General features: G+C 42.0%; 1 protein-coding gene across 1 annotated transcript in view; it reads right to left on the bottom strand.

Moving 5' to 3' along the window:
• LOC111645745 (cadherin-18) overlaps positions 1–8,504 on the bottom strand; it is an 80,653-nt gene extending 72,149 nt beyond the window's left edge. The window contains exon 1 of the mRNA XM_023395040.2: positions 8,274–8,504. The gene's annotated coding sequence lies outside the window, so the exon portion shown is untranslated. The remainder of the gene's footprint in view (positions 1–8,273) is intronic.
• Positions 8,505–8,999: the final 495 nt, after the last annotated feature.

Raw genomic sequence — 8,999 nt, 5'->3', positions numbered from 1 at the left:
AAATCACCAGTGGGGTTTCCTTGATTGTGACTCATTTTGTTCTTCTCTTTGTTGTTACTTCGAGGCTTCTTCTTCTCACTGAGTTATTTTGAGAGATTTTTCTTTGGTAGATTTGAAACATTTTCATTTTTGCTCCATGTTCCTCTGCCTGAGCATCATCACGAGTCTCTCATTTGTTGATTTGTCACAGACCATTGAGTAATACTGCCCTCTGTATAAGCACTGCTCCAATCCTCTACTTTCATATTGATTGATTTAGCATTTAATTTCTTGATTAATCAATGAATTGTGGCTGACGACAGCAGGAATGTGTTTTAGATTGCCTGCAGGTAAAACAAACAGAAGGATGTTTGGTTGTATTCCAGAAGCAATTACACCGGTGAACAGCCGTAATACACAAAATGGTCAGTTTGACTTGTTTATGGACTGATGATTGCCCTTTTTTAAGACGATATTTGCCTTTGTGGTGTTGGTCCAGCTATGGACTTGGCCAGTGTCATAGATCCTTGTGTGTTTTAACTCTTTCTAATGTTTGCATTTTTGGATTGTTTTTGTGTGTCGATGAAATTGTTGGGAGAAATTAAGTATCTTGAATTTAACTGAAGTTCCCAGAGCCTTCAAAAAGATCTTGTTTCATCTGATTTATCCATCCAAAACCCAAGCTATTCCATTTACTATACTGAAAGAGTAAGAAAACCAGAGATTATTTTTCCCATTTTTGCTTAAGAACTAACTAACTTAAATTACTTAAATTTTAACACTGTTGTAAATTAGATTTCTGCCAGTCACTTCATGTATTAATTGACTTTTTTCTGTCTTAGAAGTGCAAGGCCTGGCAGTCAGGGCAAAACCGCTCGACTCGTGATAAATGAAATGGAAATGAACTCTTGATGGAGTTTATTCATTTTTGGAGTACAAGAAGGACCAAATGTCAAAGCTACAGCTGGAAAGAAATAGGAGCACCTGCTGTAATACAATAGATATGTCATCTGAGCATGAGATTGAATGGACATCGTCTTAAATAAACACTGGTTTTGGTATCAGCTGGATGTCCAGATTACGAATTAGGCTTGTGACACGGGGGGTTGCCGTCTTGTTTAGGCGCACTGAGATTCATTTCAGTACATGGAGAGCTGTTTGACACCCTGGCACACGATTTGACAGTTTGGCAACGGCGCACTGGCTCACAAGCTCAGTACTTGGGGCATGGAAGCGGGCAGATGTTGTTACAAAGTGAATGGTTCAATCACAACTCTGGAGACTGTTCTAAAGAAACTCTGCTTACATACTACACAACTCAGCTGGAGCTCTAACAGCGATGGTGGCGGTGGAGCGACAGTATGAATTAAACAATATGTGCTGTTATTTCCAAAGTGTAACGTATGTGCATCCAAATGGAAACAAAAAAACTACACCAACGGCGCATGTTCTTATCTAAAACTAGTGTATGGGAAAATGGCAAAGATGCATTGACACTATTCTCCTTCCTGTACCTATTCTGACTCACACGCTACATATATATTCTGATGAAATGGAATTTAAACTTTCAAAGAAATATGTATTAGGTCAACTATTGTCGCTTGTTATAAAACAAAGTATTAAATTCAACCTTTTCCTGAGGTATTCAAGTGGTACTAAAATTCCCGTTGTCATCTTAACTCTAGTGGACAGCCCCCGCGGCGCGCCTCTCATCCACCTCAGATCTGTGAATCAGTAGGGACGCCCTGTCCATCTCACCCCCCAACCCCTCCCTCCCTCTCACTCTCATAAATCGTTGGCATGGTCCAATTAACATCTATCTCACATTTCCACGTCCGGGGCGATGCACGCAAAGGGTGAGCGGGTCTGACAGTCGCGCAGTGCACTAATGCTTTATCAGTGCCACACATCAGGGTTCCTCTTTGCACGGTGACACTGACAACTAACTGACGTGACTCTCTCTGTCAGGACACTACATGGCTTTTGAATTAAGAGGCCATATTGCACTGAAAGCAATACTTAAAAGGATAGTAAATGTAACGTCTCACAGCACAGCAGATGTAGAATAGGAACATTTTTATGAAAAACCACCCGATTCTACGGACACATAGAGGAATATAGCAATATAATTTAATAAAAAAAGACAGCTAGTAATTAATTTTAAATGTATGCAATGAAATATGTTTTACATACTTTTTATTTTTTTTGGGACTAAAACTCAAGCTCTAGTGAAAACTGCCAGAGAATCCGCCCCATCTACCCAAATTTAATCTCAGTTTTGTCTCTATATTCTGCTGAACTCTCCTTGAGCAATACGCTGCCTGTCTACCGGTTGGCTCTGTGTACATTGTTGGGTATAAAAGTGTTAGTGAAACGCCTGGAGCTCAGAATGTAAATCTAGGGGGGGATAAGTGCGATAAAGGATGTGCCCAGGTGACTAAAACGCAGGCTTTCCCTTGAAGAAGCTGAAACCTCCCGGAATGTGACCAAAAACGCGTACCCCGCCACCCCGACGCTTTTAAGCAGAGAACAAAATAAAATACTGAGAGGCAGCCTCCAGGATCCCAGACAGGAACGCACAGTGATTACATAATGACAGTTCATCCTTAAGAGCTATTGGGGGAAAAAAAAGGGAAAAGTCTCTGAGTCTGAGCAAACACTCTCAAATGTGACACGGAAATTCACCCCCACCCCCCCCTAATAGTACATTAACTATTCATGCAGCATATTGGCAATCAAATGGCTCTATTTTCATGGTTTGCAAAGACACTCTTCCCCATAAAACTGTGGGCAAATATGCAAACATAGAATATTCTTATCAACATCCCACTGCAGCAGTATTTTTTTTTTTTTTTCCCCAGCTTCTACGTCACACATTTATTTTTTTGCTGTATCACACTTTGAAGCCACTGCATCTTTAACATATGACTCAAACATCCTTCCAAAACTAATCTTAAAGGGCTTCATTTCTTGTTTTGTATGAAATACGTCAAGCCTGACACTGCCCAACAGTCTTTATCTGCCATGCTGGGCAGTGCAATTTTTCAATGAAATCCTTAAATGATGAGTGTGCTGGGCGTTTTGTTGACGTGTTGATCCACTTTTGAAAAATCAATGCTCAAATCTTGGCAATTAAACATCATGAAAAATATATATTTATTTAATATATTTATGATTCATTAAAAAATTTTTATTAACATTCATTAACATTCTCAGAGTTCTAATGAGGCAAACTATGTATTGACTCATTTTTTTCCTGCTAAATAATGAGGTCAAGATTGCATTACTATTAAAAAAAAAATGCCCTGCTGCGATCAAACTTCCTTTTACAGTGCCGAGTGTTCTTTTAAGGAAAACGCTCTGCTGCCTATTCGTCACTGCAAGTGAGAGCAGCAGATGAATCACTCTAACGCTGCGCTCACCCATACTGAAGAAACCCGGAGTGCAATAATGTCAATGTGATTCAGACTGCTCTGTGTCCCTCTGTAAGCAATGAAAGTCTAAATCAAAAAAATGGAAATGCTGGATGACAACAGGCCAGAGACGGTGGTGTTTGAAAGCACAGGAGAGGAGGGCTTTCTCTGCGGCTCCAAAGCAAGAGAAGTGAAATGCCTCCAAGGTGTTAACATTCCCCGACTGATTACCATGTACCTTGACATAGCTGATGAGATAATGGAAAACACCTTGTGTCTCTTACCAGCTGTCTCCTGATTGGCTGTTGCTGTTTGTCTGGCAGCCTAATTAAGTCTCTGGAACCACATGGTCTGTAAGTTGTGCTGATGATCCCTTTTATTTTCTATCTTTAAAAAGATATCAATCCAGTTTTGCATTTAAAGCGCCTTTTCTATTTTGTTTTTTTCCTATATGATGTGACTATGACAGAGAAAGCAAAGTAAAAGGCTGAGTATTGAATCATTTGATAATTAAATGAAATTTGACCCATGAAAGAAATGTCCCCACTGAAGGACAACCGCATTCACAGTGTCTGACAAACACTATTGTCTGTCCACAATTTGTATATGGATGAATATGAGGGTGACAAGTCAACTTCATTGATAATTGGATAACAGACAATAATAGCGGCAGACAGGATTAGCTACAGTGTGATCAGTGGAGGAACCCTCACTCAAAACAACAATGCCCCTGGAAAAATCGTTACTGGAATCAGTTTAACCCATCACCAGGTCATGTGGAACATATAAGATGTTGCACGAAGGAGAATATCATAAATGATGACGGAGAGCTGGACTTGAATATCATCAACATTGATTTTCTTATCCATTTTTATGATTCGCTCAGAGATGCTGTGGGAGACACAATGCTTTTTCTTTCAGGATGAAAACAGTGAATAGTGTCTAATTCTGTGTCTCGCTGACACTGGCAGCTGTATGTTGTCAGTGAAGCTGTTTCACTGTAGATTAGAGAAGCTGTGATGAAGCAGCAACACAATAAGTTGAAATCTGAAAAATTTGATTGATTTTCTTTCTGGTTTTTGTTGCAAATTCTGTCTAAACAGCATCAGTGATCCTTGGTTGGTTTAATAATTAACTTTCCCAAGGTGGTGCTCCACCACCACCACCACCACCACCACCACCACCCAACACCCCCCCTCCCAACCCTGCAAAATCAGCCCTGCTCATGCTAGCTATTGGTTTCCTCTTTAAATTATTCCAAAATAACAACTGCTGCTGTCTGGAATTTAAACGACAATATTTCCTGCATGTTTAATACTCAATGTGAGAGCTCATTTGTGTATATGTGTGTGTGTGTGTGTGCCTGTGTATTCCCATCACAGTAGCATGTCTGATAAGAAAATTTAATGACAAAAATTCTGTGCATCATTTATTTCCTTGAGCCCGCACAATAACATCACAGTGCTGCATTAGAAACAGGAGATTATTTTACCTTGTCGCATCCTGGATTTGAAAGAAGATGGCATCACTGATAAGACTGATCAACACTCGCCTTTTCAAAGCTGTAATGCTTATTTGCAGAAGAAAAAAAATGACTAAATTGTTGGTCTTGGTTGGCAGATGGAGCCAGTGAATGACCACTTTTTTTTGTTTGCCCACTGTGAAAAGACTGTAAATGTTTTGGAGGAAAGCGTGATTCATCTTTGTGAATGGCCCCTTGACTGTGCTGTTGGAACAATAATCAGTGTGGTTTTTTTCCCGGCTGGATTGCGAGTGATATGTTTAAAAACATCATGGCTGCCATCACACAGTCGCCACCTGGGGTGAACCATTTGTGCACAGACTTCTTGATGGACCATACCAGCTTTTAAGATTGAGTCTGCACAATCTAGAGACAGCTTTATGAGCAGAATATTAATGAGGGGTGCTCCAGCGATTTAGTATTCCACTTCCATTAAAGTAAGGCGAGAAACCCTTACATTTAATGCCCATGAACTTGCATCCCTTTTAAGCCTTAGTGTCTTAGTCACTAAAAACAATCCAAAACTGGCCTTTCAGAATCAAAACAGTACAAGTCAGACAACTGACTAAATACTCAAGTTTTCACAGTGTCAACGTGTGATTTACACATCAGCCTCGTTTGATAAAATGATTATTTTATGGTGTTGCAACTTGCCGCCATGCTTAGCAACATATACTGTTTAAGATGTCTGCTCAGCTGCAAGCGCGCTGTAATGAGTGACTGATAATTGCACAGTTGTTCACAGTTGAGTTGACACAACACTTCAGGGGTAGGGTTTGAGTAACTGGTGTCAAATCAGGGGGATTGCAGTGATTAACATGTACAGTTTGGCCTTTGTGCACTCGTCGTGATGTCTGCATCGCGCACTGTTGATATTCAAACTCTGCAAGTGTGTTTGTAAGCGAAACAGACATTTTCCTGAATTGCTGTCTTCAGCGAGATTAATAATGGTGTAATTAGCTCTGTGCCCTTTTCAAACAGGAAAACATCCACAAGCCTGGACAAACACGCATATTATTATATCAGCAAAGAGCGTCTGAAAGGTAGTGAAGCCATCTTTGTTCTTTCAAAACAACAACAGTTCGTCTTGGATTGCTGCCAGGCATGAGGTGGCGTACTCCACCTTTTTGTAGAAGGGAAGCCAACAGGAACAGGAAATAAAAGCTTCCCACAGGTTAAATGATCATTTGGTCTGTTAATTGCTGCGATGACAACATGTATTGTTTATTTTTTCATTTTTTGGGCGTACATTAGCAAATCCAATTCTCTTTAAGGCTGAGATGAGCTCGCTAATGGATAATCCAGATAATTAATCAATCACAATTTCTATAATTTACCATTCAAGCCATTAATCAGCTGTCAGAGCAGTGTTCATCAGTGTTCTTCAGTTTAACCACTGTTTTAACCACTGTCAGTGCAGCTTGAGGCCTATGCTTTGCATATTTTGTCATACTACTCCCAACTGTTCCACTTGCCAGTTTTATGGCAAGCACATTTCAAATTCAAGAAACGACTATTAGGCCTCCTTGGAACTCAGTTAGCTGCCTCATCTTGCTTCAGCAACATTCACAGAAGTGATGATAGCCAAACGGCTTTGAATGCAAACACATACTGCGAAGTGGCTTTCAACTCCACGTGACTCGCCTCTGCCGCCGCTTTATTGGTTAAGTTCTAAGTTTTGGTTGGTAATCATGCTGTACTGCTGTTACGTCTTCCAACGCTGCACGTTTCAACCGTGGGAAAATGGCTTGTATGTGGGGACATAACTTACCACTTAGTAAAGCTTGATGGATGGATTTTCAGCAGAGGGCCCTCTGTGGCTGATGCCTTCAGTGCATCCCATGCAAATTTATGTTATGCATACCACATATGGTGTCTCAATTAATTTCCCAACGTTCATTTAAGACATTTATCAAGGGAAAATACCAAACATTTGCTCGTCAAAGCTTCTCAAATGTTATCTTAAATAGATTTTGGAACATAGTGATGGACATAAACTTCTTTTTACTAATTAACTGATTATCTGAAAAATAAATGACAGATTAACCGATAATTACAATAATCAATGTAGTTGCCGCCTCAAGCCCACTGGCAAAATAAGAGCATATCTCTAAAGCAAGGGAGTAGGAACTAATACAAATGTCCCCAGGCCCCAATTAGAGAGAAAGGGGAAAACATCCAAACTTCTCCCTCAGCACAGCTTCCCCGATCATACATGTAGATAACATTTACATGTTGTCTACATCAATGTCGGAGCCCACAGCAGCTGAATGGTTTCTATAGTACAGAGCCATTCTGTAAACTGGAGGAATAAACCACATCAGATCCACAGTCCCCCCCTTCACTGTAGCTCAACAACATACTACTGAATCATATGGCACATGATCTTTTTCTTAAACATTAGCAAACACACCACAGAGGCCAGCACCTTGCAAAAAAAAAATTGCAATGCTAAAGATTGGCAGCCATACAATTCTCCCTGTGCTCACACCAGAAGCCAATCAATGCAACATTAACAGGGACAGCTAAGCATCTGGCACTTGGCTCACGCATCCTTACACACACACACACACACACACACACACACACACACACACACACACACACACACACACACACACACGTCAAAGCATTACAGAGAATTCAGATGACTGAGGCATTCACTCAAATCGTGTCTTTATGGGGTTTTTTTTTCTCTCCCTCTACAGAAAGATGGGATCTGGTGCGGGGAGAGAGAGAGAGAGGGAGAAAAGCTAGACTTATAGAGGGGCTGCAGTCAAAAGAGTGGACTCCTCTGTTTCCTGCAGTGCGCGTAAATTTTAGTCTGGCTACACTGGTGCGGCACACGCATCACAAGAGGGATCGGATAGCCTCCAACTCCCACTCTATTATAGTAGCCTGTCTATCATTCATAACTCCACCGAGGCGCTGTGTGCAACAACACCCCAAGAGAGAAGACTTGAGGCGCGCCACAGCCAAATACACTCATTATAGCCGAGAAATGACTGAGAGCCAGTGTGCGTGTGCGCGTGCGTGTGTGCGCACTCTTGCTCCTACTGCTTCTGCTACCCCCCTCCTCGTGTCATGTTTGTTTCTGCTTAGTGCCAAATTTCACGGGGTCGCAATCGCAAATGCGCAGACAGTCAAACTCAACCGTTTACGAGCGCGCGCATGTGCTCACGCGCACCACAAGACTCTCCTGGGCTTATTTATTTACCGGTTCCATCAAACACAACACAATGTACAGGCTGCGGTACACACACACCCGCGCCAACAGACAAGTCACGCGCACAGGTACAAATGATAAAACTTACACACTATTAACAGATAAACAGCGCGAGGAAGCCAGACAAACTTACTTCTCTTGTCTTTCCTGTCCTCGTGCACTCCCCTCAACACACATGACAGCTGATTTAACGCCGAAAAAGACACGCGAGTTTGAGTTTGCTCCTCATTTTTCTCCTCTTTTTCTTCCGTGTCTTCTTTCAGTTACCTTTCCCCGCCGCTGTCATCCTCTCCCGGGCAGAGCCTGACTGCACGGCTTGCGGAGAGCTGATACTCTCCCTTTCCTCCCGTGTGTGTGTATGTGTGCGGGAGACAGGACGAGCGAGCAGAGCCAGTATGTGTGTGCGGATCTCTCTCCGCCGAAGCATCCTCCAATCCTGCCCGGCTACTGCGGCGGCTCAGGCCGAGGACGGCAGCCGATTGGTCGGTTGTCATATCAATCCACCGTTACCCGGCTCGGACCGGCCTCCCTATGCTCCCCTACCCACCACCACCACCACCTCTCTCTCCATTATCTCCCTCTCCTCCTCTCCTCTCGTTCTCTGTTAACACGTGATTATATAAGATAGTGATCAGGAAGCGATATGTTATCCCTATCTAATTTTCTACACACAGAGCCAGACACAGCCTACTTTCCCTGACTCCCAGTAGGACACAGAGCACCAGTGACCATGAAGAAAACTGCACAACAAGAGAGAAAAAAAACCCCTGCTTCAAAGCACAAAAAATAGAGGAATTTAACATCTAATAGCCGCAAAGTTACTGAGTGTTCACTCATTTTTCATCTCATCCTGCTATAA

The sequence above is a fragment of the Seriola lalandi genome, unplaced genomic scaffold (genome assembly GCF_002814215.2).
Source record: "Seriola lalandi dorsalis isolate HSWRI2012SDOR001 ecotype SW California unplaced genomic scaffold, Sedor1 jcf7180002054956, whole genome shotgun sequence".
In the NCBI taxonomy this organism is placed as follows: domain Eukaryota; kingdom Metazoa; phylum Chordata; class Actinopteri; order Carangiformes; family Carangidae; genus Seriola; species Seriola lalandi.
This window is presented reverse-complemented; position numbering and strand designations above follow the sequence as displayed.